The sequence below is a fragment of the Peromyscus eremicus genome, chromosome 3 (assembly GCF_949786415.1).
Source record: "Peromyscus eremicus chromosome 3, PerEre_H2_v1, whole genome shotgun sequence".
In the NCBI taxonomy this organism is placed as follows: Eukaryota; Metazoa; Chordata; class Mammalia; order Rodentia; family Cricetidae; genus Peromyscus; species Peromyscus eremicus.
In genome coordinates this window covers 154,731,596-154,757,398 of record NC_081418.1, presented here as the reverse complement: position 1 = coordinate 154,757,398, position 25,803 = coordinate 154,731,596, and the positions used below count along the sequence as shown (strand labels likewise).

General features: G+C 44.5%; 1 protein-coding gene across 8 annotated transcripts in view; it reads right to left on the bottom strand.

Annotated features, from left to right (window-relative positions):
• The window catches only part of Ppfibp1 (PPFIA binding protein 1), a 155,364-nt gene extending 145,964 nt beyond the window's left edge, over window positions 1-9,400 (bottom strand). For 5 of the 8 annotated variants that reach the window (XM_059256383.1, XM_059256385.1, XM_059256384.1 and 2 more), the window contains exon 1: window positions 9,248-9,399. The gene's annotated coding sequence lies outside the window, so the exon portion shown is untranslated. Of the gene's footprint in view, window positions 1-9,247 lie in introns of all 8 variants that reach the window. The other 3 variants (XM_059256379.1, XM_059256382.1, XM_059256381.1) reach the window with 1 other exon arrangement.
• Between the last annotated feature and the right edge of the window lie 16,403 nt (window positions 9,401-25,803).

Sequence of the window (25,803 nt, the reverse complement as noted above, 5' to 3'; positions counted from 1 at the left end):
CACCACCCTCCACCCAATTTTGTTTCTCTCCCTGTCCTTCTCCCCATGCCTTGTACACACTCACTCCTTGATCATACTTTCTCCAACCCCAGCTACTATGTCATGCCTCTCCCATCAACTCCTTGAGGCAACAGACAAAATGATCACCTGCAGCTCATCACTTCCCATGATCCTCAATGTTCTACCCTCTGGATTCCTTCTCTCTTGTGCTACTCAAACTGCTCTCTGTGAGTTAAAAGCCCTGGCAGGCTCCCCTGTCTACCCTTGCAGTGAGTCTGCTGCCTGAGACGGTATGAAGAATTCCAACGCGGGGTTCACCTCTTTCTTTGGCCACCTTTTTTTTTATGGTTCCTGCTCTACCTCCCTGGGTAGCTTTTCTTTTGCCTGACCACTCCTAAATGTCACATGTTCCCTGAATGTTGTGTACTTGCTTCTCTTTATTTTAAATACTTTTCTTTGGAAGTTCATCTACTCTTAGCTTTTATATGACAGTTCTATGGAGATGGCTATCAACCTAGGAATTTTCTCACACTGCAAACTTAAATTTCTAATTTTTGTTTAAAATCATGTGGATAATATCAACTCACAATTCTTTTTTAAAAGATGTATTTATTTGTTCGTATGTCTGTCTATGTGAGTATATGGACATGTGTTTATGCAGGTGTGTACACATGCAGAGACCAGAAAGGGGCATCAAATACACCTTCTATCACTTGCCACCTCTCCACCCACACCCCTTTGAGGTAGGGGTCTCCCCTGAACCTGGGGCTCATATTTCTTGGCTGGACTGGAAGCCACAAAGCCACAGCAATCCTGTCTCAGCCTCTCTCAGAGCTGGGGTTACAGGCATCTGCAGAGATGCCTGGCCTGTTACGTGGATGCTAGTATGCAAATTCCAGTCTTTGTGGTTTGAGAACAAGCACTCTTAACCACAGAGCCATTTCTCCAGCCCCCACCTAACAATGCTTAAAAGCCTTTAGTATACTATTTACAGAGCCAAATCAGAGGCAGGAATATGGCCTCGAACTCTACCTACCTGACATTAGTGACTAACCATCAGTCTGATTTATAGTGTGGTCCCCCATCCTCACCCAAGCCCAGCTCATACAATCTGCATGACCTTGACAAAGTTGCCGAAACTCTCTCTCAGTGCCTCTGAGCCCTTGTATGTAAGGTACACATAATAGCAATACTTTCTCCTAGAGCAAATGCAGGGATTAAGTTAAAGCATGTAAGATGTTTACAAGTGTTTACTGCATAGCAAGAGCTAGGTAAGCATTAGCAACTCTCACTGATAATATTATTCACCTAAAAACCTAGTGAGATGGTTATGTTATTAATTTATACAGTGAGAAACAAAGGTTGATGATAATGTATGAATCATAGTGCAATCTCGAATTCTAAAAGATGAAACTTAACTCATCATATTTCCCATTAAAATTCTACTTTTCCTTATGGCTCTTCTTGGTTAAGGGTCATCTATTCTCTGTGGTCCCATTTTCACTTATACACCTAGTGATACCCAGCATACTATTTCCAAACCCTTCTTTATATTCACCCTCTTCCACACCTTAAAAAAAAAATCCCAAGTGGGAGTAGCTTGTCAGATATTCAATGGAATAATAACAATATCTGTCATCAATCCAGGGCAGGTTGTTTGCCAAGAATAAAGCTATTAGTGTTTCACAGACATTACCATACTTAATCCTCATAACCACCCAAGTACTCCCAGTTCACAAGCAATTTAATTAACCAAAATCACATAGCTAGTCAAGACAAGGGATTTGAATCTACAATCATCTGGCTCCAGAGCCCACACCCTTCATTCCTGTAGGGTGTGGCTAATGAAATTTTCATAAGCATATCCTTTACTTTCTCAGAGTTGGCGAGCAGACTTCTGGGTGTTCTGGTTTAGGAAGTGGAACTGAGATGAGAGCTACAGGAACAATAAGTAGACAGAGACAAGAAACTGCAGTTATGATGCTGACACACCACCCAACCACTCCACCTACGTTAACTGAGAACCTACTTGGAGTAAAACTACTGAGTTATTCAGCTCCCATTCTTTAGAGTCCCTACAACATGTTCCTTTCAAAACAGCTAACATCTTCCATTATAGCTAACATCTTTTCTTAGAAATCTATATGCCAAATATGCCAGTGGCAGTCAAGAGATGGGCAGATGAAATCTAATACAGCAGATCCAGAATACCATTTACTTCTCAGCCTCCAATTAACTTCCCAACCTGCCTTTCTAAACTCTTAAGCTTTCTATTTCAGTGCCATTTTTATTTTGATTCCTTATTTCTAATGATTTCTAATCCTTGCAAAAAAAAAATAGCAACACAAACATCAATACTACCACTTTACAGATAGGAAAACTAAAGTTGGGAGAGCTTAGTGACTTGCCAATATTAATCTGCTATAAACAACAAGGCAAGACTTCTAATTGAGTGCCTGTGGACCTCAAACAGAACAATCTCTTTTAATTATTAAAAGAATAAGCTGGTTTTTAATCCAAACTCAGTTAAACCACAAGCGGCTTCAAGTCACCAACTCTTACATGGTAATGTGAAGGGTATGTCATTCTAGAGAACCAAAGTCCCTAAGCAGAGAAAACGATCAAGAACCTTAATTCTGTGTTTCGACACTTTCTCCATTGTGCAGTTACACTCTGATGAAGGTAGGGGATGGGAGAATGTGAAAGTTTGACAAAAACATCCAAGCAGCTGATCCGAAGGAAACAGTGAGACCAAAGTAACTTCACCCATGTGTCCCAGCAGACTCACAGGTTCAACCAGATAGTTTTCTGATTCATCACTACTTCCCTTTCCTTCCCCCTCTCCACCTTGGCCCACAGCTAACTTACAGGACAACCCACAGGCTCACAGATTCTCCCATCGTTCATAAGAGAAAGTAGAGTGTGTTCAAATTTTACTTCAAACAAAATTCAATGAGTCAGCATCTTAGAAAAAGATAATGGTTGCAGGGGTGTTCTTTGTTCAACTCCACCTATGCTTCGAAGTTATTACATGATTAAAAACAACAACAAAACTCAGTCCTCAGGGGAGTCCTTGCCCTGGAGGAGATGGGAATGGGGGGTGAGCTGGGTGGAACGGGGGAGAACAAGGGAATCCGTGGCTGATATGTAAAATTAAATTAAATTATAAAATTAAAACAAAAAACAAAAACAGGCCATTAAAGTTCTTCCTGTTTTCATGTTCTAAATGAAGTAAATTCAATAAAATTTCCCTACTAAAAAAACCCATGCAACTCTGTAGTAATGAGATAACATTTATACAAAGTTGTAAAGCTAGAGATATGACTGACAGCAAAAACAATATAATAAGAAAACTTATTATATTGCATCCTGTTTGCCTGAAGGATTTGATCGCTTCTCTATGCATAAAATCTGGTCACTGAGAACAGTATCTTTTTTAATATTTTTATTTTATACCTTGACAATTTCATACATGTATACAATATACCTTGGTCAAATCCACCACTACTCCACTCCCCTTTCCTTCTTCTCTGGGATACCCTCCATATATACACATCCCTCTCTCCCTCTCTCACTTGTGTGTGTGTGTGTGTGTGCAGCCCATCTATAGGGCCATCCATTGGAGCAACCTACCAGAGGCCACACCCCCAAAGGAAATGGACTCTGGCTTCCCTTGCAGGCTATAGTTCCTCAGCTAAGAGTGAGGCCTCATGAGCCCTTCCCCCTGAAAGCACCATCTTTAATCTCATTTCATGTCATCAAGTTTGCCCCGTTATCAAAAACACATGCACTATGAATAGCATACCTGCTTTCCTGAAGATGTGTGCTTTACATCAAAAGCTTGATTAATTAGAGATCAGGTAAAACTACCCCACTCACACTCAAGCTAATAGGGTGCCCATGAAATTTACAGCAAACCCCAAACATTACAGTGTCTGATCTTCCCCCTACATGCTCCATTCCTGAGCTATGAGTCTTTGCCATAATGACTGGTCCTCTATGCACCTTAAATTCATACAATCCCTGCATTCATGGCCGTTTTCAGGTGTCACGCTGTACAGAAAGCACTAAATGGTCTGTCTATTCTCAACTCCTTAAACTTGCCAACAAAAACAAAGACATGTGTGTGGGCTGATCAAAATGTGAGTCATACCACGTTCCAGTGAGACACACAAGCCAAGTGCAGTCACAAACTGCGACAACAAACCCACCTGGCCCATTCAAGAGTCCAAACCCACATTTCAGAAATAGAAACTGTCCAATGCACAGACTACTCCGCATTTAACTCAGATCCTCCCTTCTTATTCTGAAACTACTTAACAAGCATGTAAACATAAATCTTTTCAGAGAGGCCAATTTTTAATCTAAAATCCAACTGTTTGGTATTTCAGTTCCTTCAAAGTAGAAAATGAAACAGAAAAGGAACCCTCACCACTTTGCTTTCTAACAACAATATAATTACTGCATATCAAAGAATGCAAAAAAATTAGAAGTCTTTGAATTCTGTAGGGTGGATTAATTCAGTTTAGGGTTTTTTTGGGTTTTTTTTTTTTTTTGGTTTTTTTGGGTTTTTTTTTTTAGCCATGAGCCTTATTTAATGAAGCATTAATCTCTGTGATATATGTGACAAAAGCTGCGGGGGTTTTGTAGGCAATGGGTTCTGACACGCACTGCAATAAATCTGAGGAATAAGTAATATAACAGATGAGGGAATTATGCAAGCCCACAGAAGTTTTCGGACAGTTTGATAACTGATTTAATTATAATTTTATGAACTTTTGGTTGCACCAAAATGCTGGCCAGAGGACACTTTGCTTTATTTCTAAACACCACCCAGCACCAAAACTGAGCTTTAACCTTAATAACTTTGTATCTCTCATTTAAACCCAACTGTTTGACAGTGGTTTTTAAAAATTTGAATCATGGGGCATGAGAGATAGCTCAGCTTGATCTCTAGCAGCCAAATGACAGCTCATAAATGTCTGTAACTCCAGTTCGAGGTGCTCCAATGCCTTCTTTGGGCCTTCAAGGATATTGTGCATGTGGTGTATAGACATACGTGCAGGCAAAACATCTGTTCACATTAAATAAAAATGTGAACACACGCATACACACAAAAGAAAAAGAAATCAAGACACAAACCCAGTACGAATGGATATGCAGTCATTAACTCATTCACTCACTGTTTTGCAAAGGTAATTCAAAGCAGGACAGAGACATGTAACATCATTGAAAAGAGAGTGTTAAATAAGGTTTTCCTTCAGTTTAAGCTTGAAAATTAAGCTATTTAAAATATATGTACCTTAAAAATTGGAGATGAAAACCTCAAAAACTCAACTTTAATATAACAATTTGTCAGCATAATTAACTATAAAACAATCCATGGATATAAAAGATTTTTAGGAGCTGGAGAGATGGCTCAGTGGTTAAGAGCACTGGCTGCTCTTCCAGAGGTTCCCAGCAACAACATGGCAGCTCACAACTATCTGTATTCAGCTCCAAGTGATTAGACACCCTCACACAGACATATATGCAGGCAAAACACCAATGCACATAAAATAAAAATAAATAAATCATTAAAAAAAGAGATTTTTAAAGAAGTCAGTCAGCTGGTCAGCAACAGGAGAAAATGGCCTTGTTCTGATTTGTCCTGTGCTGGTACAATGAGTGACAGAAAGACTGCATAAACTATTACTGGTGCTGCCTCAATGAACTTGTTCTCAAGAACAGTCCAAGAGAGCTTACAGGTTGGGCATTATTCAGTTGGAATTAGATTGCGGCCCAGACTTCAAGTTTCTTGTCCAGTGATGCCAACTGCCTCTTATTTTTAATGTAGCTATTAGAACAGTAACAGTTGTTTGTCAAAAGGAATTGAAACAAAACCTTATCTCACCTTTCTCAATTAACTTATATATTTTTTAACAACTCTCATTTAATTTTCCTTGTATATTTATTTATTTAGCATGTGTGTCCCACATATGTTACAAGGAGCTAAGGCTGGAAGACAATTTGGGAGACTCATTTCTCTCCTTCTGCCATTCTAGGTTCCAGAGACTAGATCTGGCAGCAAGTGCCTTTACCCCCTGAGCTCTCTCATTGGCCCCAGAACTCTCCTTTAAAAATACCATGTTGGTCGAAAAAAAAAAAAAAAAAAAATACCATGTTGGGGCTGGAGAGATGGCTCAGTGGTTAAGAGCACTCTTGCCTCTTGCCCAGAACCTGGTTCCTGTCCCCAGCACCCACATGGGGTTTAACAATAGTCTGTAATTCAAGTTCCAGGGGTTCTGACACCCTCTTTGGGGCTCCTTGGGCACTGCACAGCATGGGGTGCACATACATACATGCAGGCAATAAGCTCATACACATGAAATAAGAAATGAAGTACCATGCTTTATTATACCCTATCTGCTCTCATAAACATGACTGAAAAAAAGAAATACTATTTCAAATTAAGTGTGTACAGTAACTGTTATTACTCAAAAAAAGTTGTTTTAAAACTTGTCAAGAAATAATATATATTATATACATATAATATATATACATCCTAAAGATATTTTTTGCTCAATTTGTGTGGTTTTTGAGGTTCCCTCTTTTAGCTGCATACTGTTGTCTAAATACTGTTATCAACCATGGCTACACAATGCTCACCTTAACACTCATAGGAACTCCATATCTCTTTCCTAATAAAAGAAAAAAACACTAGAAAATATAATATGTTTTATATAGTTTCATTGAACAAAAAAACCACAAAATTTTGTCCAATATTATTGCTGGGCCATTAGTTATTTCTATGTTTAGTCCAAAAACGCAGCCAAAATTAAAATGTTCTGATCCTGTAAAGCACATACTCCCTTTTCAAAAAGTCTGTTCTTGCTGGTACACACACGTAATGCCAGAGGGAGCAAGAAGATCAAAAGTTCAGGGCCAGCCTCGGCTACATGGTGAGAGCCTGTCTCAATGAAGAAAGAGGAGAGTGGGGAGATCCTGGTCAAAAAGTTTGCTCTCCAAATACCCTGTGCTATTTCATTATTCCAGGAACTGAGAACAATACTGACCAAGGTGTTCTGAAAACAAAGCAAACAAAACACAAATGCCCTTTCCAGGTTTGACTACAGAGATATCTTTTAAACTCCATCTTTAAAGTCCTCTATCCCCACACTTCCTGACTTGGGTTTACTAGATTCTTGCCCAACTCCTGGAAATGCCCTTTAGGTCAGAGTTGGGGATGCAGCTTTTGACTAACAATGAGGTCCACTCCTACTTCCTCCAGACTTGGCAACCGAGAATCCTCTCCGCTGAGGAACTGCTGCCCTGAGAGGGGAAACTTGCTCCACTCACAAGTCCCAGCTACATGCTTTCTTTTTCTTGCTCTAAGAGCTTGAAACACTGATAGAGCCAGCGTTAGAATCAGTGTGTTCAGAGTTAATTTTCCCCCAGAAAGCCAGTCACACTCAGTGACCCGTGCACAGAAAAATCTCCCAGCAAGAAAAGAGGTTTGAAACAAGAAATAAAAATCAGAATCCTACCAAAGACAATTGCTTTCTCTATTTAACAGACTTTCTGAGTTCCCTTTGCACTGCTCTCAATTCTTACTGGAAGCAAGGATTTGTTTTTGTCCCACATGTTGGAAAAAGTCATATTCTCATTATTAAGAGTTTGTATACTAAGCCTTCCACTACATTTCCCTGTCAGAACTCCTTTCCCAACCGGTGTGGTGGCACAGGCTTTTAATCCCAGCACTCAGGAAGCAGAGACAGGCAGATTTCTGTTGAGTTTCAGGCCAGCCAGAGCTATAGTGAAACTCTGTTTTAAAAGTAATAAAATAAAATTTAAACTCCTTTCTCTAAAAATGAACTCTGAAAACACACCTAACTGCCTTCATTCAACCTTTTCTCAAGAAGCCCCAGGCAAGATCCACATTGTCAGCAGCCTTCCTAACCATTCTGGTGTACACACGGCAACAGTTTTAGAATTGTGATCCCAAGAAACCAGTTTTCCCACAAACGGTGACTACATCTCAAGTGAATTTCTCAGATCCTGACTAGACTATGTAAAAGAATATCTTACATTGACATGTAAGAATAACGTCGATATTCTTTCACTTAAGCAATATATAGTAGGGTGTAAGAAACTGAAAAAAATATAACGATTTCTCTTTACTTTCTGGGGATGATGATTCACAAAAATCTGTGGCATTTTTAAATATTCTTCACTCCTATCCCCAAACGCACATGCACTTCCCTGTTGGTTCTGTAATAGTGTAGAAGACTGGGTTCAAGCATACATCCCTGGTGGGCATTCTCTAATAATACGGGGAAACTGAGATTCAGGGTCTGAGCACACTTTCCAAGACTGGAGTTCTGTGATACTACATAGGGGTCAGGGAATCCGGGGTTCCGCTACAGTTCTGACTGGAATCTGTGGTACATTAGAGGGAGTGCAGGGTGCGGGGTCCCACTCCAGTTCCCTGACTGGAGTCTGCTGTGGTGGAGATTGTGGGGTGTGGGATCCCAGCACACTTCCCTGATTGGAGTTGTGTGGCATCAGAGTCTGTGGTGTGGTGGGGAAGAGTCTGGCAAGTGTGAGATGGGCGCACACTTCCCTGGCTGAGTCTGGCATGGTAGGGAGCCCATGGTGTAAGACTGTGCACACGTCTCTGACTGGAGTCTGTGGTGTGGAGGGTAGACCGGGTGAGAGCTGGGAGCACACTTCCGTGACTGGAGTCTGTGGTGGGGAGTCCCAGGATGTGAGCTCGGAGCACACTGCCCAGACTGAATCAGTCTGTGGTGTGAAGGGGAGTCCCGGGTGTGAGCTGGGAGCACACTGCCCTGACTGGAGACTGTGGATGTGAGTCCCGGGTGTGAGCTGGGAGCACAGTTCGCTGACTGGAGTCTGTGGATGGGAGTCTGGGTGTGAGCTGGGAGCACACTGCCCTGACTGAAGTCTGTGGTGTGGAGGGGAGTCCCGGGTGTGAGCTGGGAGCACAGCGCCCTGACTGGAGACTGGTGTGGAGGGGAGACCGGGTGTGAGCACATTTTCCCGACTGGAGTCTGTGGTGAGGAGTCCCGGGGTGTGAGCTCGGAGCACCCTGCCCTGACTGGAGTTCTGTGCTGTGGGGGAGTCGGGATGCAGGGGCCGCGGACCGGGACGAGCCCTTCCTGTCAGCCCGAGGCTGCCCCCGACTCCTGAAGTGGGGGTCCTGGGGGACGCGAGCGCGGCTCGCAAGAGGAACCGCCCGCGGGCTTACCTGGGGCGGAGGGCCGCCGAGCTCCACAAGTTGCGGTCCCGCCTCCCGGCGCCGGCGCGGCTGCCAGATCGCTGCTCCCGCGGCGGTCGCCCCGCGCCCTACACGGCGACAGGAGCCCGGGCCGGAGCACGGGGCCGGGCTGACATCACCGCCGCCCAGGTGCCGCCTCCCCTCGGTGCTCCGCGGCCCGCCCCGCCCCGGCGGGAACCAGCCCCGGGCGGAGGGGGCGGGGCCTCGCGCCTGCGGCCCGCTGATTGGCCCGGCGCGCGGTCACTCCGAGGCGCCGCCGGGGCTCCCACATTCCTGGCGGAGCCCGGCGGAGCTGGAAGTGGGCGTCGGTGGGAAGCGCGGCCGGCTCGTCTGCGGTCCGAGCACAGAGAATGGGCGGCGGAGAGCCGTGGGCTCGGGTCGCCGCTCTTCCCGGAGCAGAAGCGGCGCTCACCCGGAAAACCGCCTCCGTGTCGCGGACGGGGCGGACACGGCCGGCGGGGAGCCCTGCGGATAAAGCGAAGGCCCCGAAGGCCAGCGCGGGCCGCGGGGATCCGGCCCGGGGGAAACTGAGGACTTGCAGCGATTGGGAGGACTAGGGCATCCCAGACGCGGTCACCCTAGCGCTGCGTGGTCAACTGTTGGCGCTCAACCACGTGGTTGCTTTTGCATGCAGTGACAAAAAAATAAATAAAACCACACACCATGCAAGCTTTCAGGCAAATAAAATGGACTCTGCTGAGGGAGCGGAAATTTTACTATTTACATTTTGTTTTTGTTTTGAGACAGGATCTCACTGTATCCCAAGGCTGATTTTAAAATTGTTATCCTTCTGGGCTGGCCTTCCTAGTGGCTGAGATTGCAGGCCCACACTACCAAACCCAGCACTAACCTGTTCTTTAAAGATTTGTTTTTATTACTTTTGTTGGGTTTTTGTTTGTTTTTTCGAGAAGGGTTTCTCTGTGTAGTCCTGGCTGTCCTGAAACTCTGTAGACCAGGAGCAGAGATCGGCCTGCCTCTGCCTCCTGAGTGCCGGGGTTAAAGATGTGCGCCACCAAGCCTGGCTATTTCATTATTTTTTCATTCTGTGTATGTGTGCGCCCATGGAGGCTAGAAGCACTAGGTTCACTGGCAGTTACTGACTTTGGAATTACTGGCAGCTGTGAGGTAGGAGCTGGGAACTGAACTCGGTGTTTCTGCAAAAGGAGCAGAAGGGCTTAACTGTTTGGCCATCTCTTCAGCCCCTGCCCTAAACTTTAAGCACCATAGGCTGCTGTTTTGATGCACAACTGAAGAGGGAGAACCCTCACGACTGAGTTCAAACCACACGATAATAATTACTGTTGAACCAATTGCAGTGACTGAGCTAACAATTAAGAATTAACTACTATTTACTCTCTGGTGGATATCAGCGGCATAATCCTCTTGGCTGCTAAGTCAGGAAGGCTCTCAGGCACCCTTCTTTCAATTTCCCCATCAGACCCAGGACAGAATGGAATGATGAAAAGTGGCTTTATGTATACAGAATATGTATATAGGTGTCAAACTATAGCCATCGTCATCTAGAAGAACAATTTCTGTTAGCTTTTTGTTGGCTTTGGTTTTCTGGAGGATGGAAGATGTCAGGTTTGTGTGTGTGTTGATTGGTGATTTAATTTGATTTCAGTTTTCTTTGAGGCAGATTCTTAGGTAGCTGAGGCTATCTGGAGCTACTATGTAGCAAATACTAGCCTCGAACTCAGAAGCCTTCTGCCTCCTCTTCACCAATGCTAGGGTTAAGGTGTGTAACATGTGACTTTCCAGTTGGCTTTATTGTTTGTTCTTTGATTGATGTCACACATTCACCCTTCTGCCAAAATGTGGGATGGATTCACAATGTCCATCGTTGCGTCCCATGTAATCTTCCCAGCCCCCCAGTCCATGGGAGGTACATTGATTTTAACACAAGAAGCCAGCCTCAGCAAGGTTCCCAGCAGCCTGTAACTGATACAGGGGATCTGACGCCCTCTTCAGTCCTACAGGGGTACTACACACACAATGCACACAGGTAACTGGGAGCGTCTGATACGTTTAGAAAAAAAAGAGCATTGATTGTTCATACTCCACACAACTTTAGACGTTCTAACACTACAGAAGTAATCTAGATTGAACCACTGTGCTCACGCCTACTTTATGTTGTCACATGGTATTTGTCTGACTGACTCTATTCCAAAGTCTTCATTCACCTGCATTCCTGGCTCTTCTTTCTCCAGCTATGATTCTCTACACCAAACCAAATGAGCTTCCGAAATAATGTTTGCTCTTGTCATCAACACCCTCCCCTGAAGTTCTCAGCCCGCCTCCTCAACTATCCCTAATCTGGCTTCTGTTTTACCCCCGACTCCAACCTTACCTCCCTCATCTGTCCTGGGAAAATCCATCATCGACGATAAAAACTCACAGACCGATGCTTGGGTGTCAGCTTTTGGTGTAACTGGATTGCCCATTCTTCTGGCCAAGTCCAGTTAAGGCTTTTGTCCTTTGTCAAGACTCAACTGGGTGCTACAGTGAAGAAACAGGGCAGGGCTGGGGAGGGCTGGGGCCCTTTGCAGGGCTCTGCCACTTGCTTGGTGTCACACTGGACAAGTTACTTCCACCCTAAGTGGGGCTGACAAGACCTATCCAAGGTTATCATACGGGGTATTTTACATGTGTGTAGGATGTGGTTGTGCTTACCCAGTTAGAGATAGTCCTAGCCTTCTGTTAACATTTGTACTTCGTGATGGGGGTGGGGTTATGTGTTTTGAGACAGGGTCTCACTATGTAACCTGGGTACTTTGGAACAGGCTGGCCAGGAATCTACAGAGATCCACATGCCTCTGCCTCCAGAATGCTGGAATTAAAGGCGTATGTCACCACACCCAGAAAATGAATATTTGAAACAATCTCATTATGTAGTCCAGGCTAGCCTGGAACCCACTATGCAGCCCAGGCTGGCCTCAGCCTCCAGAGTGACAGGATTGTAGGCCTGTATCACATACTCAGCATTTAAAACTTCTGAAGAGCAAGCTTCATGCTCAATCCCTCTGTGTGTTCCTTATGCCAAATTCAATGAAAGAGTTCAGCAAATATAACAACTATACAGGGCTGGAGAGTGGATCATGTCACTTCTTCCCCCTTCACATGCAGGCGACTCACAAATTATTTCTAGCCAAAAACATCAACCATCTCCTAGTGGGTTTCTGCCTCTCTCTCCCTCCCTCCATCCCTTCCTGTCCCTTTTAGTGGCAACCTTCCCTTCCCCTCCCCCTCCTCCACCTGCTAGTCACTCATCCAACCCCTAACGCCCTCCTGAATCTTCTAAACTCACCGCTTGACCTCCCTCTGCCATCCCAGCCTCCTCTTTGCTTGATCAGTGCTTCCAGCCACTCCTCCAGCCCTAGTAATGGGATGGCGGCCTCCAGACTCCAGCTCTTCCAAAACCACAGCCAGCCACAGGAGGGGGAGGGAATGTCCACCCCCGTAGAGATGGCAGGATAGAATAACAGGAAGTTGCCTCCCATTCCCTCTACAGCTGGAATGATAACAGCTGCCACCAAAGTCCAGAAAACAAAAGACTCAAAAGGAAAGCTGAAAACAGACCAAATCTGGAGCAGTCATGCTCAAACCAGGGGTTACACGGAGAGTAGGGGAGGGGCCAGTGGGGGAGCGTTCAGCCTCTGTCTCCCTCTTTTCTACCGGAGTCCCAGCTCTCATCTGTTCTACGCTTGGATTTTATTGTAACACTGAATTTTTATAAGATAGCCTCAGGGGCTGGAGAAGCGGCTTAACTCAGTGGTTAAGAGCATTGGATGCTCTTCCAGAGAACCAGAGTTCAATCCCCAGAACCACATGGGGACCCACAACCTTCTGTAACTGCAGTCAGAGGGTCCAACACCATCTTCTAGCCTCTGCAGCCACTGCACACACATGGTGCACAGACATACATACAGGCAAAACCCCCATACACATAAAATAAAAAGTCAGCCTGCTAGTTAGCATTGAAGCCATAGGCCTCTGTGTATGTTGGGGGAACTCCAATCAGGACACTGTCACAGAAGAAAACAGGATGGTGAGGGTCAAAGACCCAGCACCAACCTCTATCCCAGATCACCTCTGGCTTACGGGGATGTCCCGAAGTGACGCCTGTGGATCCACACTAGCTCATAGGTCACATGACTATTATCTGCCTAGTTACTCCGATGTTGAGCCTCAGGAATTTTGCCAGGTATTATCATTATGTTAGGGGTGGGGACTAGAAGAGACTATTAGGGACTAGAAAGCAGAAGAAAGGGTAAAGTAGAACCCTACAGGACCCCTAAATGTCATATGATGCAACTTCCTGTTGAAAGAAGCCCTTCTACAGCATTTCCCACAGGAAGAGGCGCACAGAAGCCAGGAAAGTGACCACCACGAGGATCTTCATCCCACTGCGACACAGCCTGGTTTTCACACTTCCCTCTCCAAAAGCCCCTCCCGTGTATCCTTCAGTAATCCTGAACTGTCCATGAGATGAGTGCGTTGTCTTTTAAAGATTTATTTTATGTATACACGCACCTGCTGAAATTAAAGTCCCCTGAGATGCTGGAAGAGGTCATCGGATCTCCTGGACTGGAGTGACAGACAATCATTGAGTCACCATGTAGGTGCTAGGAACCAAGCCAGGCATCTGCAGGAGTAGCAAGTGCTCTTACCCAGAGCCCTAGATCCTCAGTGTCGTTCTAACGTACAGAATGAAAAGGCTTAGCAGGATTCTAAAGTGTAGGTTACTACAACACCCAGACCAATCTAGAACCCCACTGAGCCATCTCTCCAGCCACCTAGAACTGTAGACAGTCACTGAGCAAATGCCCCCCTTTGTACCCTGCTGTGGACAAGGTCTTTAGAGGTTCAGTAACAACCTGGCCAGACTGTCCCCAGAGGATTTTGGAGTCCCCAGCTGTTTTCAGTCACATGGCCAGCCCACAGTACGCTAAACAGACAGTGAAAACATGAGTCAAAACCAAGTGTGGTTTTAGAATTCCTTCAAAGGGGAAGTGCTGCAGCTCTGCCTGACCATCGGCATGGCGCTTGGTGACAACTGAGACGCCAGCTCTCACTAGGAACATCACTTGTCAATCCAGCCCCTCTTTCCCATAGAATCAGGTCAGTAATACTCAAATACTTTGTCCCAAGGTGAGTCTTATTTTATTTTTCCTAGCACCCTATGGTTATTCTCTAGTCATCCATCCACCAGATAAATCTAAAAACCCAGGTACATTCAATTTAAGCATTTTATTCATTCATTTATAAGTTGAAGGAAACATTCTTAATTAAAAATAAGAATCAGCTCCTTTCACAGCCTTTGATTAATGATGAGATTCAGCAAATTCCCTTAAATAATCTTATTACAAACTTAGTTAATTAAATTATTTTTAAATATTAGATAGTAGTGTGCATCTATAATCTCAAACAATCCAGAGACTGAGGCAGGAGGATTGCTTAAATCCTGGAACCCGAGGCCAACTTGGGCAACACAAGAAGACCCTGTCTGGGGGTAGGGTCAACGGGAATGAGATGGGTTAACCTGGGCTATTCTGAGGAGACCCCCCCAGGATAGAGTCCAGCTTTTCAATACATGGGTGCATTCCTGTTCCCCAGTCTGTGCGAATGATCTGCATAGCATCCATCCCCAGTAGGCCAAGCCTTTCCCAATTGGGTCTTTGTAGAAGTCAGAGGTCACGCTCATCTGTCTGGTTAACACACACTATGCAGAGACCTCCACTCAGGGACAACAAGCATGCTCCAACGGTGACAGAGCATGCTCACGGCTGGTGACCGTCCTTTGACTTTTTACTCACCACGGAGTTAGGTAAAGCTCGCCTCCGTATTTCATGGTTCACTGCTAATTCAAATGTCTCCCATCTGACACTCTGGGACACCTCATTTCCTGGCCCAGTGCCATTTCTAATTCCCACCATGCTCCCCTTTGCTTCTGGACAATCATTGATTTACTGTCCCTTATTTAGTCTCTCCAAGTCTTTACTAGAATTTATCTACAAAGCCAGAATTTGCCTTTTTGAATGACCTTCAACCCAGAAACTTCTAAGAAGACTGAGGGGAAAGAGTTTTTGCAAATAGCAGATGTAAGATGAGTGGTGCACCCTTTGGTTTGAAAAACTGCCTTCATGGATGAAATCTTCCTGACAAGTTGAGACTGTTCCTGATGAATGAATCTCAGGCTGGAGAGCTCATCTCTCAGGTTCTGTAACTCAGGGTTCCTGCCACTTTCGCTGTCTCCTCTAGACACTGCTTTCAGAAAAGCCTTTCCTCAGAAGGACGCTGACTCCACAGCATCTCCACTGCCGAGTAATTAGTGTTGTGGTCTGTTAAACTAGCCAGCGGGTTAAAGGAGCCAAGAGAGAGTGTCACAGCTATTACTTAAGTGTGTCTCTCTTTTAAAGGCTTTAAACCACCATGCTTCTATTTCACCTTAGAGCATTTCCATGTCCCCCTTGGCTGCTTGAATTCACAATAAGATATAATGTAATTACCACAGACATGCCTTTTCTATTACAAGCTGCCATTTCTGGAGAGACAGGAAAAAATTATCACCCATTCCTAAATCTTAAAAAAGTGTAAGAGTCACCACCTGTCCTTTGGTAAAATTCAAGTCTGCAGCCTGAGCTGTAAGGCCTACATAACTCAGAACCTTGGGTTTCAGTTTCTCCAACTGTAAATGAGATGTCAGGAGAGAGAAAGGCAGAGTATGCCAAAAGCATGTGAAATATTGGAAGCTGTGACCGCACAGCTTCCTTCTAGCAGTCTAAAATGGTTCATTATATAGGATCCCTCAGGTAGCATGCAGACAATATCTACAGATGTAATGGAAAATAAAGTAACAGTAAAAATGATGATAGTACTTTTTCTTTTTGAGAGAGAGATAGGGTCTCACTATGCAGCCCTAGCTGATGTGTGTAGACTAGGCTGACCTTGAACTCAAAGAGCTCTACCTGCCTCTGGAATAGGAGTTGTGCACTACCACACCTGCCCTCCACCCTGTTTTCCTTAACTTACCACCTTTTAAAAAAAATATTTTTACATTTATTTATTTGTGTGTGGAGATCAGAGAACAAGCTGTGGGAGTCAGTTCTCTCCTTCCACCACATAGGTCCTGGAGATGAAACCTGGGCCATCCAACTTGGCAGCAAGTGCCTTTACCCACTGAGCCATCCTGCCAGACTACGTGTGATTCTCACTTGACTCAGTTAAGTGTGAGTGAAATCAGGAGAACAAACATGGGATCTCAGGAGTGCACACTGAATCGTCACGAATTGGCCCAATCAAGTTTTCTCGAGAGACAATGGGTGTGAGATCCACACACCAGACACGAGAGAAGTAGAGTAGCTGAGGCAAAGACACAAAGACAAGCAATGTACTGACCCACAAGTAGGCAAGAGTGTATGGTTACAGAAAAAGAGATCAAAATAAAGTGGTTAGTGACTGGAGGAGGGTCTACGATCCCACATAGACTACAGGGTGGTCAGAAGTCACGAAGCAGCAGATGCCATGGGACTGATAATAGCTGCTGCAGGTGCAGCTGCAAGTATAACAACAATAACCAAAACGATAGTAGTCAAAGTCAATGCACGCCAATTTTAAGTCTTTTTCATGTATTAACATGAATTCTTTAATGCCTGTCTTATTTCCTAAATGGGTAAACCGAGCTTAAGTACTTTTCTGAGGTCACAAAACTATGAAATAACCTTATTTCATCTAGTTTGGCACTAGAGCCTGCAAAAAGGTAGGCTGTGACATAGCAGAGGGGCTGGGAAGCGTGTGCCATGGTCCAGTCCCCTGAGGCTCGGGGGCTCAGTGGCTTCCTCCCGTTCTCTCACCATTCAGATGGTCTCACACCCTTGTCTATCAGCTGGCATGATCTGAAACCCTTGAAAGAGCTTTAACCTATGGCTCTAACGAGGTGTATATGTGGGAGTGTTTCACATTTCCCAAGAGCCACAGACTGGACAGAGCCAAATATTTCTATCCTGAAGCGATGAGAAAATTCTTAAGACACAACCTGGTGACCAAGACCTTTTGTTTCTAATCTTACTTCCTGGTGACTTTGTTTTGGGTCAGCCTTATTCTGTCTTGGGGTCTATTTTGTTGGACACTACAGTAGTTCAGAATATGACTACAACGAGTAATTATCATTGCATATTAATTAAATGTCATTATATTAATTACATGGCCCTGCTCCACCTCATTCTTTCCATCAGCAACTGGAGTGAAGCAGCTGTAATTACAGCCCAGTGAACAAAGACCAAGAGAAAAGGAGCCTGGATGTCATTTTGTCTTCCCATAATCTCCCACATCAGCAGCCAGGTCACTGAGGGTCTTGAAGGAGTTAAGATTACAGTGTTCTAATTGGAGTGAGAACAAAGTCAGGGCATATCTTACTACTATCTTATTTCACTAAAAAGAAAAAAATCTCTCCAACAACCTTGCTTTGCTTTTATGAAGTAAATTTGTGAGAAAGCACCATGGAGACAAAGAAAACACTGCTTTCTTATAAAGTTATTTGTAATTTTCTGAGCTCGCCTGTCAATCAAAGGAGGTACGTTCATTCTCCTGTGAGGTAGGAAAAGACTTGGACGTAGCTTAGCCCTTCCTGAGAGAGTCTGAATTGCAAGTAAGTTGCCAAGAACCACCATGAAAGCTGTTAAAATGCCTGGGGAGGTTAGTTAAACCTTTATGTCTTATACTAAAAACTATTTCCATGGAATAGTATCCTCTAAAAGAATTTTTGTTGGCCATTTCATTCTAATATCCAACCCACTGGCTTCTAAGTAATTTTAGAAAACAATAAATATGAAATTAATTTTCCTTGTCCAAAATGCCACTCAAAATCCCCTGACTGTCTTCACGTCCTTAGGAGTATTCATTTTCTGAGCTCAGCTTTATTTGTCCTGCTCTATTTTAAGGCCCAGGGCTGTGTTTGCTTCTCTTCTAAAGCTTTATTTATTTATAGAATAAAGGAGTCATATGTGTGGAAATAATAACACCTTTGTCAGAAAGTGCCGGGATCCAAAGCCCACTTGAAGTGGAGCATACTTCCTGTGTAGTAGGCAAAAGCCAGAGAAGAGAAGGAAAAATCGCTGCTTTCCCTGCGCAGAGACCCCCAGACTAGAAGTAAACAAGGCAGTAAGCATGGGCTCTAGTCACTCCAGCAGAATCACTCCGCTCCACCATTCCCTGCTCTCAGACCCTATCTCATGCACCCTCCTGCATCCTTCTAACAGCTCCCTGACCATTCTTTCTTGGAATCCTGGGACCTGGGCAAGACAATTCATGAGAAACTTTGAACAATCTTTGTGGTCACCCTTTCATGTTCTCTGATAGCTTATCTACCACTTTATTTAATCAACTCTAAAGTAAGTGGCATCATTACCACCACTTTCAGGATGATGAAACTGAGTAGAACCAGCTTTGTGGGCAGGCGGTGTGTGCAGCCATCCAGGGACACCCCCACCCAACAGCTTAGAGAGCATCCCATATGGGGTAATACTCTGCAATACCGTCTAACACTCACGTGCTGGCCTGGAACTTACTGTATAGCCCAAGTTGGCCTCAAATTCTAAGCAGTTCTTCTGCTTAGAGCTCTGCAATCCTGGGATTATGGTTATAGGCCACCCTACCTGCTTGTCTTGAAATTCCTAATTGTCTTTTAACAAGAAGCTTCACACTTGGTTCTGAGCCTGCAAGCCATGTCACTTGTCCTGCCTACAAGGGTTAGGTAACTTTCCCCAGGTCACTCAATCACTTATTTTGCCAGACCCCAGGAAACTTCACTGAGTGGATGTTACACAACAGAATCCGTTTCTCACCTTTCTGGAGACTTGAAGCCCAAGGCCAAGGAGATCTGATGTCTCCTGACACCTCCCTGATTGACCTGGCCGCCCTTTCTTGTGTCTTTACATATTCTTAGGGATTGGATCCACAATAATGTCCTCTTTAATTACCCCTTCAAAGTCCCCCATCTCCAAATACAGTCACATTCCAGATACTATGGTCAGGGTTTCTAGGGCAGCCCATAGCAGCCAGTAAGCAGGGAGCCTCGAGAAATGTCCCTGTGTTTGTTCGCAATAAACCCAGTGTGAGGACGGAGCTTTTATCACCAGAGTAGAAATGAAGGCACAGAGAGATCTGCTCTTGCTGTCTTGATACAAGATATGAGCAAAGCTTGAGTCTACCCATGCAGTGATGGGAACCTCAGGGCTGAACCTGCTCTGGGCATCTGCAGCATCCTACAGACATGACTGCCAGAGAGATGTCCCTCTACAATTACAGGTTCTTGGGTTGTCTGCTTTTGGAAGATATCAAAACAGTGCAGGTGATTCTGATTTGAGTTGGGGTCGGGGTCGGGGGTGACACTATTACATTTTTACTCACAAGCTACACAAGGACACCTCTGTGGACTGAACCACAAGCTGTGGTCCAGTCTATCTCAGGCTCAGCTGGCTCCAAGCTGCAAGCAGGGAGCAGGGAGTCGGCCGAGACAGCCAGGGATTACGGCAGCTCTTTGAAACGATACGACAGGAAATGAATGCTCAGTCTGGACGTGGACAGTGTTTCAATGTGGAGAGAGCTGAAGTCTGGACTGATGCTCTGGGATGATCCTGTGCCGAGAGGCAAGGAGGGGAGGACATGGGTTCTTCTTTGGAAGTGTTCTTGAGTGACAAGTGAGCAGAGAAGGCATTTTCTCTGCTTTCCTCACACCACAGGGGAGCAAGCAGGTGACAGGGAGATACAGAACACACTGGCCTACCTGGTTTTGCCATTTGGGGCAAATTCCTTCAGCTCTGCAGACCTCCGTGTCTTTTTAGCACCCCGATGCTTCCTGGTTCTACTCAACCACTCAGTTCAGGATCAGTGATGAGAATAAATGTTCTTTATACACAAAGACATGGCATAGAATTTTCATTTATGCTTCATTCTTAATTACTGTAATGTGATCTTAATTATTGTAATGTGATTATAATTTTCTATTGTAAAATTTTTTCCTGGTGGCTAGAAGGTTTGCTCAGCATTTCAAAGTACATACTGCTCTTTCAGGAGACCTGGGTTAAGTTCCCAGGACCCACATGGAGGCTCACACAACACCTGTTACTCTGGTTCTGTGAATCTGGTGTCCTCTTCTGGCCTCTATGGGTACTGTGTGCATGAGGCACACACACACACACACACACACACACACACACACACACATAATTTTTAAAGATTCATATATATATATATATATATATATATATATATATATATATATATCTCATGCTTTAGTAGGGGAAACCAGACTGCATCTTCTATGACTGATCGATAAACATCACCAATGAGGAGCAGGTGTGTTTTGCCCAACTCAAGAGATAATACCCTGAAAAGATTTCTATATTATTTAGCTAATAGAATAGCTAAAAATACACAATCTGAGTCCAATCATTTGGAACCATCATGGAAGTTCAATGGAGAGGCATTCTGTAAATAACCAGATCACTCTTAAAATGTCAGGGGCATGCTCAGCAAGGACTGAGGACGTTATACTCACATGCACAGATGAAAAGGGCATAGCAGCTATGATCAGTCTGTGTGGACTGAAAAAACTTAAAAGACAGGACAAGACTACAGCGCATGTAAATGTGATACTGAACTAGATCCTATATGGAAGAAAAATCTATACAGGACAGTTTTAAGACAATTGATAAAATAACATGGATGGTAGAGAAATGTGTTGATATCAAGCTTCCCCTGTTTCATAATTATACTGTTGATCTGTATAAAACATCTTTGTTCTTAGGCTATACACCTGCTAAATATAATGGGAAGAAAGGTGTGGCATATGCAGTTTCAAATGAATACAAAAAAATCTATTGAGAAACACAAATTAAGAGATAAAATGTGGCAGAAGGTTATTTTGTGGATCTGAATAAATATGTGAATTCTTCATTTTATTTTTTGCAAATTTTCTGTTTGATATTGATTTAAAATGGGGGGAGGGGAGAGGTATGTGCATGTGAGTGCAGTGCCTTCAGAGACCAGAAGAGAGCATCAGACTTCCCTGGAGCTGGAGTTCCAGATGGACGTGAGCTGCCTGATGTGGGTAATGAGAATCAAGCAAGTGCTCTTGCTCCTAATCGCTAAGCTGTCTCCTAACCCCTTAAGATGAAAGGCTTTAAGAAATAACACGTCTCATTGTATACAATTTTCTGATGAAGAAAAAGAAATCAGTTGTCGTCGCGCTGTGTGGGACTACTGTAAAACTTCCCAATTCTCTGCCCCTCTTTGTGTCTCTGAAAAAAAAAATGCTAATGACTGACTCTCTTGACATAACTGGCCTTCATGTATTTTTCCAGGGGTCTTAGAGTACCTGGGAAATGGGACTTCCATATGAGTGTTTTGGGCGGTGCTCAAAGTGGAACCATAAAGAGCATGTTGGGAATGGGGTTGAGAAGACGGAGAACTCACAGTATGATGGCAATCACAGTACAGGCGTCAGGTGATCCCACAGTTAGTGCTGGCGCCTGGGTGACCCTCCAGAGAAATGTGCCCTGTATTGGTCCTGCAGACAAGTCCCACAGAAGGGGACTGTAACCAAATACCTAAGACGATAGGGAGGAAAGATTTGTTTTAGCTGACAGTTTGGGGGGGATACAGTCCATCAAGGTTGGGAAGGCGTGGCAGCTGGAACAGGAAGCAGTTGGTCACATGGCCTCTGCAGCCAGGAAACAGAAGGAGATGAATGCTAGTCCTCAGCTCACTTCCCCGCCCACTTCTAGTTACGTTCCCAGCCCATTGGATGGTGCCGCCTACATTTGTGGTGGGTCTTTTCCTCTCTCAAACACTCCCACGTACACACCCGGAGGTGCGCTCCTAAGTCATGTCGACACTGAAGATCAATCTCAGAGGGACCCAGGGTGAGGCAGCTCCTTGACCAAGAGCGGGTGAGAGAGGACCCGACCTCTCTGCATCCAACACTCTTGGCAACCAGAGACCTCCTTCCACAGGGAGATTAGAGGACCCCGGCACACACACAACTGGAGGCAAAGCGTGACTCTAACCTAACTTTGAATCCAAGTTCAAAGCTCTTATCACTACAGCACACTTGCGTCGCTCAGAAAGCACGACATGCAGAGGCGGTGAACACTCTCCTCACAGTCCCAAACTGAGCACGTATTCATACAGTGACTCAGACATTTTTAGCTAACAGTGTAGAACAATGCTGGGCTCAGCAGACCGTGGCATTAAAAGTTCTGAAGCAAGACCAGAGCCAATCAACCAAGACCAGCCAGCTGCACTGCCCCACACCCCCAGTCAGTCTCCATGTTACAAGACTCCACAGTTTCTCTCCCTCCATAGAACTGAATTTTCTACCTCCAGCTGTCCAGGGTGAGAGGCTGACAAACTGAAGGAAAAAAAAAATACCACTTGCATCTCAAGGATAATCTTCCCCTAGGAACAAAATTCTCAGCTTTGTCAAAATCCCAAGGAAAACTAATCATAGAAGTCACTGAAATACTAACTTATCCTTTAAGATAATCTTCTTAAAACAATGCTTTGTTATTTGTGCTATATGATTATCACAAGAGTTTGAGCTTTATGTGAGCTACTTAACCTCAAAACTTCCTTTTAGGGTTCACAAATGAATCCTCTGGTATCCTATCGAGTAGTGAGAATTAACCTGAGAATTACGAAATACATACACCAAGTCCTGTCCGCAATCTGGTCTGCACAGGCCCTTTATCAGTAAACAAGTCTGTATCCATGACTTTAAAAAAAATACACTGCGAAACCCTGTGAGTGTTCCCTGTTCCTGAGCCTGGACTTTTTGTGTGTGTCCTGGGAATTCCCTCTCATTCCCACCAGACCCTGCCGCCCCACTAAGAAGTCAGTCAGCTCCCGATTAGTGTTGTGTGCCTCATGACTAATCTGTAATCCAGTTAGCTTTTTGTCTGGAACAGCATGGTAGCAATTTGAGCCCTGGATCATAAGAATTGTCTGGGGGATCTGTTAAAATAGGGACTTTGAAGGATCAGGACTTCTGGAGGTAGAGCTAAATAAACGTGTAACCAAATGCTTCTATCTGGAATTCTGTGGATAGGTAGTCCAGCTGCTCACAAACCAACTACATTTCCAACAACCAATAAGGTTTTGTGGCTATAGAATACCAGCATAAAAGATATTTGGGGCTTTGAGACGCTTCAAGGGGTAAAGCACCTGCCACACTATATGCCCGAGAACATGGATGTGATCCCCAGAACCACAAAACCCTGGATGAGAGGAGCACACCTGTAATGCCAGCACTCCTTCATCAAGGTGGGCAACAGAGACGGGAATGGCCCGAGGCTTCTGGCCGGCTACCAGCTAGTTTTCAGTACACACAGCAGCAGAGACAATGAGAGATACTGCATCAACAAGGTGGAGGAGAAACAACTCCCAAAGCCGTCCTCTGACCTTCACATGCATGCTCACAGGTGCACACGCTCACATTAACATGCATGCACACACACTCACATATACACATAAACATACTCGCACATGCACACACACAAACACACTCTCATACACTCATACATACACTCATACACATATACACATGCACAAACTCACACACAAACACACACATACACTCATATATACATAAAAAACACACTTGCATATATACATTCACACCCTCTCTCTCTCTCTCACACACACACACACACACACACACACACACACACACAAATTGTTTATGGTAACATTTGCAGTTTTCCAAGGCTGTGTGCATATTGTCAGTCTGTGCAAGTAGAAACGGACTGGGTTTTGCAGCAGGGATCCATGTGTATTCAGTGTATTTGAATGGTGGCAACATGAATGCAAAGGACAGTAGCTCAGTTTGGAAAAGTTGTATGACCCAGCAATTGATGGAATGTGAAATCAGAAATTTAATGATGGAATTGCAAGTTATCTGAAAGATATAAACCAATCATGGTAGTACATATCTGTAATCCCCATGCAGGAAGCACAGAGGCAGGAGGATTGCCACAAGTTTGACACCAGCCTGGTCTGCACATCAAGGCTATCCAGGGCTGCATAGTGAGATCCTGTTTCAAAATACAACAACAAACAAATAACCTCAAACAAACAAACCAGAAAAACAACTTCCAACTTTAACTACGTTTCTTTCTTCTGGGAGGATTTCCTCTTCTCTGTCATAAAAATATCCATGGTTCAACTCAGCTGTAAGGGCTGGGACCACATTCACAACCCTCTCTGCCCATTCCTCTTCATCTGTTACACAACCACACACTGTAGAGTCTGCCCCACCGTGTTTATCTCTCCATCACTTCCTTTTCGTTCCCCACACTGCCTCTTTAGCCCACCAGACCCCCAATGGGCTGTTTGCTTTTGGAGACAGGGTCCCAGGTTCCTCTGACTTTGTATGAAGTTGAGAATGATTATGAACTTCGGGTCCTCCTGTGCCTCCTCCTAAGTGCTGGGATTATAGACATGCACCAGCACACCTGGTTTCACACGGTGCTAAGGACTAAAGCCAGGGCTTCATGCACGCTGAGTAACACTTCACCAGCTGAGCCGATCCCTACCCCCTAACCAATGTCTTACACGCCATCTGCCTACCCACTCTGGTTATAATTCTACCAGTCTTGCACAGCTCAGTTAGAACTACTTCTCATTTTAAAAACATAGTTCCTCATCACCTGTGATTAGGGATGAAACATCAAACTTCCCTACATTACTCAGAATTCTTTAGATTGTAAGCTACAGAACTAGATCTGACTGGTTTAAGCAGAAAAACAGAATGGACCCACTCACACACACACACACAAAATCCAAACACCTCAATTCTTTGCATACGTATTCTTAAAATTCTCAGAGAACATCTGACACAACACACTGCACCTCGTGTGTGTGTGTGTGTGAGTGTGTGTGTGAGTGTGTGTGAGTGTGAGTGTGTGTGAGTGTGTGTGAGTGTGAGTGTGTGTGAGTGTGTGTGAGTGTGTGAGTGTGTGTGTGAGTGTGTGTGAGTGTGTGTGAGTGTGTGAGTGTGTGTGTGTGAGTGTGTGTGTGTGAGTGTGTGTGAGTGTGTGAGTGTGTGTGTGAGTGAGTGTGTGTGTGAGTGTGTGTGTGTGAGTGTGTGTGTGAGTGTGTGTATGAGTGTGTGTGTGTGTGTGTGAGTGTGTGTGTGTGAGTGTGTGTGTACCTGAGCATGCCTGCATGCAAGCATGTATGTACATGTTCGTGATTATGTTCATGAGTGTACAGGCCTGTGCATGCTGCCTCTTAGTCACAGAAAGACAGGAACATCATCGGAAGGGCCCCTTGTAGCTGTCTTTGCTAAGGAAAGATGTTTCTTTCAAAGGTTGTCAATAGGAAAAACGAACATTGAGAAAAATCAAGAAATGCCCACTACTGCTCTCCAGCCTTAGTCCACAGAAGAAAGGAGTTCTTCCTTCTCTAAGCCTCAGAAGTCCAAACAGGGAGAGTAGGAGCAATGGAGGGCTAACACATGATTGTCC